The following is a 6,890-nucleotide window of genomic DNA, read 5'->3' on the forward strand; positions in this document are numbered from 1 at the left end:
TAATTTAAAATAATCTTTTCGTCTTGTCAGAAAACGTTCCGCATTTTGAAACAATCCTATCAGGTTTTGCGTTTATCCTATCGTGAAGATCGTTTATCAGGTCTATCGTGTTTTGCGTTTATCGTGTTTTGCGTGTATCGTGTTTTGCGTTTATCGTGTTTTGCGTTTATCCTATCGTGCGTGTATCCTGTCCTATCGTGCGTGTATCCTATCGTATCGTGCGTGTATCCTATCGTATCGTGTATCCTGTAAAAAGTAATAACGATGCGGGTACTGTATCCTATGATCAAATGGTTTTTGTTTTACTTAATTAAAATCATTCGTGATATGAGATATGATAAGCCATAACAAAAATTATTTAACCTACTAGCCTCCCTTATCATTTCCAGAGAAGCATCCTCGTCGAAAATTATTTATAGTGTTTTTTGACTCATCATGACTCATTTACCTGTTTGCTAAAATTATGATCTTAGAAAACCATAGAATCTTAAACGATTTAACTACTTACAGAGATGAATAAAATTACAGTAGCATAATGAATTTGGGTTCACTGAAAAAGAAAATATCGAATTGTCTTATCGAATGATTTGTGTTTTTTGACACTGAATTATACTGCTATCTCACATAAATCCATATGTCATTCAACTTGGGCTTAAACCTTCAAAAATTATGAAGAATACATAAAAATGCTGTATATGTATACAAATTTAAACATACAGTTATTTTGCAAAACAACAGACAAAAAAGTCACGTACTGTGACACAATACCATTATACTGCCTGGCCATACTACGGTACTCCTGAGCCTCTCTCTCTTGTTATCTTCCTTTACCACGTTAGGAAAGTAGGGACCAATCAGAGAGATTCTCCAACAGTCGTACACTGCAGGTATATTTTTAAACTGAATAATGGACTGTTTTGGAAATATATTTCTTACCATCTAACAATTCATCATAATTGGTACTTTTATGTTTAGAACTGACTTATTTCATGTTTTTCCTTTATTTTTTTTCAATCTTGCAGTTAACTGAAAAAAATGATTAAAAAACAAATTGCTAATTTTGACACAGTCTGTTTTTAATGCTTATTCAAGTTTTACAATTATAATACTTTTTTTCATTTTCTTGCCTTAAGTGCGGGAATTGGTAGAACAGGGACATACATAGCAATAGACGTTCTGAATGAGATAGGGAGAAAGACGGGAACAGTCAACGTTGCTGAATATGTCAAGAAGATGAAGAGAAAACAGGATGAATATGGTCCAAACCTATGTAAGTATCAGTATTTATAATTTTAAAAACACCAACATGTTTTGGTTGTTCCATTTATATTGCATTACTTAAATAAAAAAAAAGTGGAAAAGAGTATTGTAAGTAACCACAACTCCTTCCTCCAAACATATTTTGATAGTAAATTCCAAACACTTTTCAAGTTTTATTACAATAAAGTTGTTATTTTTAAACTCTAAATAACCAACAAAAAACATTAACCAAAGAAGTACATGTATTACTATATATATTATATCAATGTTTTGTTTTTGTTTGTTTGTTTTTGTTTTTTGTCTTTTTTTTGTTTATTTTACTTTATGCATTACATTTTATTTTCAGGAGCAATATATGACCATATTCCTTGCTTTGAGTGAAATTTACAAATCGCCAGTTAGCTTCAATACCATTGGTGAATTTACTACAAATTCGAAGAACATGACAATAGACAAACCGGCCAATCAGAGTTCACTGCGTGAAGAATTTCAGGTACACGATACAGTAAAATAACATTGAAAGCAATGTTTTTATGGCTATAAAAATGTTTATAATGATAAAAAATAACTTGAAACTAGAGGTACTGTGAGCAATGGCTCACTAAATGATACCCTCCGCCTCCCATATGTGTATAAATGGCAGTGTCCATGTTTTGCTATGGAAAATCAAAAATATGTGTCGGATCAAAAAGTAAAATAGGAGGTGCACAATGGCAATATGTAATAAAGATTCTGTGAAAGTTTCATCAAATTTCATCCAGTGGTATAAGAGGAGTTGCGGATAAGAGATGGGTACCCCAAAGCGTAAAGGACAGACGGACGGACGGACGGAATTAACGATTACTATATACCCTCCCGCTTTTCAAGCGGGGGGTATAATAAATGAGTGGTGGACAAATATGTCAGATGAGGTGATGCAAAAATATCGCTTTTAAATTGAAAGAATTACAATGTATTTGATAAGATAAAACGTATTTATCTAAATTTATTTAAAATTCAAATTTGAGGGATTTTCAAAATATTAACAGCAAATAAAAATATTAAAACATTATTCAGCTCCAAAGCCTTTTCTTGATTTTGATCCTAATTGCTATCGCAAATCCACTTTTTTCATAGATATCGTTCCCTTTCGTACGTTTCTTTTTCCCATTTGATTTTTTTATCCAGCTTTTAATGATAATACGACCTGTGTACAACGATAATGACTTCAAGCTCGCCGAGAGAAGGTTGTGGAGACATGTATTCCAACGGTATTTTGCCACGTAAGTTATCCTTTGATTTTATTCTCATTCTTCAGAAAAAAAATCGAACTATGATTTTATTTTTTAAAAAATTCAACTTTAAAGTTAGTATTTTTGTTGATATGTTGAAAACCAGAGATATTTTAAATGTTTTTTTCAAACAAAATTATACATTTTGATGAAGGAAACACTTTAGCTTCCTTAATACATACAACTAAGGTGTAACTTTTAAGATTTCTTTTTTTCTCATTGTCTTCCATGATTTGTACGATAAGTTTTGTCACTTGAAACATACGTCGTTTATATTTAAAAAGAAGATGATCAAAAGATATAAGAACTGTTTGATCTCTGCCTTGTCTATTGCTTTTTTGTTTTGGTTGAAGCAGGATCCAGGCTTCAGTGTAGTTTTATATTGACATTTTAGTATAGTGTAATAAACCTGTTTTTTCTTTGGAAGTCATATTTGATACTTTTCATGCACATCCTTTCACAACGAAATTAGTCTCCATAAATAAAATATTAGGAAATCCTTTATTAAATCTTCTGTAAATAGAAGTTTGCCGGCAATATTTCTCCCCAAAAGCTTAAACATGTTGTCCATAGTAAGTAACACTTACAAATAGAAATAATCTTGCGGCATTGAAAATATTGATTGATTGATTTTATATTGTTTAACGTCCCTCTCGAGAATTTTTCACTCATTATGGAGACGTCACCGTATGCCGGTGAAGGGCTTCAAATTTAGACCTATACTCGGCACTCAGGGCCATTGAGCAGTGAGGGTTCTTTATCGTGCCAGCGCCTACCGTGACACGGGACCTACGTTTTTAAGGTCATATCCGAAAGACCCGTGACTTTCACTTCTAGTGCCGAGCGCTTGGCGAAGGAACAGTCACCACCTTTGTTTACGTCTTAGGTATGACGCGGCGCCGCGAACGAGAATCGAACCCGGGCCTCCCGATCACGAAGCGAACATTGAAAATATAGATTGAAACTATGAATGTCTCTTCCATCCCATAAGATATGAATTCAATTTTTTAAATTAAAATATGGAAAACAATTGAATAACATGATGTGTTCAGAATGGGACTAAATTTGTCAGATAAAGAGAGAATAAGGAAACACCGGTGACCTTTAATGTGACCTTTAATGTTTAAGGATCATTTGTTTATTTTCTGTTCATGTATAATTGAAATAATGTTCAATTTCTTTTTCTACATTAATTAAGTGGATAAATACAGCGTTCATTTATCATCTAATGTCCCTAAAAGAGGAAACTTCATCAATGCGATAACTGTTCCAGTAAGTATTGATTTTTTTTTTCATTTAACATTTATCAATTAAGGTATTTGTAAATTTTATTTTTTGTGTGCTAACTAATTACAGATTTGTGCACGACTAGTTAAGTTTTAATATATGTTAACCATTATGTGTTCCTGGTTGCTTTTAATTCATTAATCAAGGATATAATTATATTTAGGAAGTCTTTCTTTTGTCGTATTTTTTTTACAGAAAATTAGGTACGCAAAATGTACAATAAACAGAATGCGTATTACAGACCTAAACAGTGTCAAAGATGGGGGCAACATCCGCCCTTATTCTGAAACGATTTTTTTAAATGTTTTAAATTTAAGATTTAAAAACCAAAATGTGAAAAACGTATAAATAAATATAAATAGGGCAACAATCGCCCTAACAAGTCACCACAGAAAGTTATTTCAGAAAAGGAGGAGGGGTGGGAGGCGGCTTCAGAAAATTGTAAAAAATGTTTACCGCGAAAAATAAATATAGAGAATAACGTTATCTTGCACGCATGCGCAATGGTGATACACCGGAATCAAGGGGCCTCCCACAGGGAGAGACTTCCAAGGAAAATAATAAAATAATGATACAAAAATATCATTATTCATAAATTTTTTTATAGGATAAAAATGTTTATGTAATTCTTTTTTTTCTTTTTTGTCCATTTGTGTAGTCATACAAAAACAAAAGAGCGTTTATAGTGACGAAGTATCCAACGGAAGAGGACGCTGTTGACTTCCTCCGCCTGCTCAATGACCATGAATGTGACACAGTCATCTGTATGGATCCTATTAACAAGATTGATTCGGTATGTAGCACTCTTTATCGAACCTAATATGAAACTGTTTCTTGTTTTTTTTAGTTTTCTTGTGATATTTGTGACAACAAGGGATTTTTTTGCATCTGAAAGTGCGATAATTCTCAATAAAAAAATAAACAAGATGCATCGTGTATGGTCTTAAGAAATTGTTAAATTCATTTATAAGCTAGGTATGTAATTCAAAACAAATATTAATGAAAACACTATGCTGATTTTGGAGTATTTACACACTCAAGATTCAAGTTTTGCAATGCTTCATTTTAATTTCAGAGTGAAGCATGGTTACCAAGTTCCTCATCTTCCAAAACAGTGCCCCCGTTTACCATCCATGTTCAAAGTCAATCTGCAAATCACATCATCAGCACTACTGTGCACATTCTCGAGAAAAATGTGAGCTAGAAAAGTCGTGTTACGCTTGTTCTGTGTACACATGAAACATAGGGAGATAACGAACAGTAATCAACATCTCCTTAAAACAATACAAAATAAGAGAAGAGCAAACACGAACCTCCAAAGCGTCAGAGGTGGGATCAGGTGCCATTGAGGAGTGAGTATCCCATGCCGACTGGTCACAACCTCTATGTGCTCCTTGTCATGGTCGGGGGAAAAGGGAAAATATGTCGGCAACTCAGTGTTTAAAAAATGAAATAACAATTCGTATGAAAAATATGTTAGCTAATTTAACTCAATGATAAATTGAATTTTCTGATAAGGTAATTGTATTGACAATATAACTTAAATGTACTTAATGATGACTTTATACGAGATGGTTTAAATTCTAATCAATAATTTACCTCGTTTTTGAAATTGTTTATACCTAATGCATGCTCTTGTGCATGGAATCAACTGGGATATAAAAAAGAACTCTGTAAACAGATAATGAATGTATATTACTGCATTCGTTAGGAACGTTGACGATAGAAAAAATTAAATCTTCACGTTTAACATATAGCTTGAATTTTTAGGTTTTCAGGATATAAATAATTTTTAAATATGTTGCAATTCAAATTTAATTAAACATGCTTTAAAGTAAGATAAATAGGATTTCTGAAAGAAAAGAAGGACAGATTACATATTGATAATAGTACAACAATACCTGTTTTCTTTAGAATGAAGAGGAGGCTCACCCTGTGACAATAATAGAACCAAAAGTAAGAATTGAAACATCCGGGACTTTTCTTGACACATCTCCACTTCGGAGTCTTGTGTCTACCACGCTGGCCATTGAGACAGAAAATCCTATTACAATTGTCAGCAGGTGAATTTCTTTTTTTTTTGTTACTGATGCTTGTTATCCATTTAAATTAAAATTTCAATTTGAGCTTACATCTTAAGTTCAATTATGAAACAGAAAATATCAGATGTATAAATTCATTTTTTTTTTATTTTGCAATTCCTTCCTTTAATGTTTTATTGATGCCAAATGCCGTTCTTTTTTCAACCTGTTGATTATGAAAAACGCTTTCGGACAATCCGTATTGAAATATCATATTATATATATTCGTATTTAGTGATGGTGCAGCATTAAGTGGTGTTTTCTGTGCCGTTCATAACGTAATACAACAGATCAACATGGACGCCTGTGTGGATGTCTTCACTGCCGTCAGACAACTTCAAGTCAGAAGACCGGAATTCTGTTCCAACCTTGTGCGTTTTTCAGAACCAAATATATATATTTTTTTAATCATAGGCCACGGGTCGATTTTTTTTTTTTATAAATAAATAAAGACAGATGAGGTTTATAAAGGCCACATTAAATGTCATGTTCTTCAATATTAGATCGCCTAAAGCATTAATGTATCTGGAAATTTAGTTTTGCAAATTAATTCGACCACAGAACATTTATATTGTTTATTTTCTTTTTAGGATGAATATGGGTTGGTGATCAATGCTGTTTATGATCATATTCAGGGCAGTGACACAAGTATATACTACAATCAATAAAATGATCGGGATACAAGAAATGTGTAATTTTCTTCAATCAATAACAGATATATGGAATATTCATTTATTCAAGAGTAAAGGTGTCATGAAATATTCTTAATTTACATGTGTAAATGCCTTATCAAGGATATACAGAACAGACCACGAGTTTTCCGCATCGCTCGGTGGAAAAAACACCGTGTGAAACGCTCTGTGTTACACCGCGTACACGGTGTAGCACGGTGTGTGTGGATTTGAAATATACATGTAGGCACACCGTGCCGCACCGTGTCTAGAAAAATCTCAGGTAATGTCCTCCGTGTCGCACCGTGTCCAGTAAATTT

The 6,890-nt window shown here is 32.9% G+C and overlaps 1 pseudogene; it reads left to right on the plus strand.

The window, feature by feature from the left end:
- Positions 1 to 719: 719 nt before the first annotated feature.
- On the plus strand, positions 720 to 6,508 carry LOC134274543 (receptor-type tyrosine-protein phosphatase U-like; annotated as a pseudogene).
- Positions 6,509 to 6,890: the final 382 nt, after the last annotated feature.

The sequence above is a fragment of the Saccostrea cucullata genome, unplaced genomic scaffold (genome assembly GCF_032062105.1).
Source record: "Saccostrea cucullata isolate Sc308-1 unplaced genomic scaffold, CSIRO_AGI_Scuc_v1 ctg7171, whole genome shotgun sequence".
Taxonomy (NCBI): domain Eukaryota; kingdom Metazoa; phylum Mollusca; class Bivalvia; order Ostreida; family Ostreidae; genus Saccostrea; species Saccostrea cuccullata.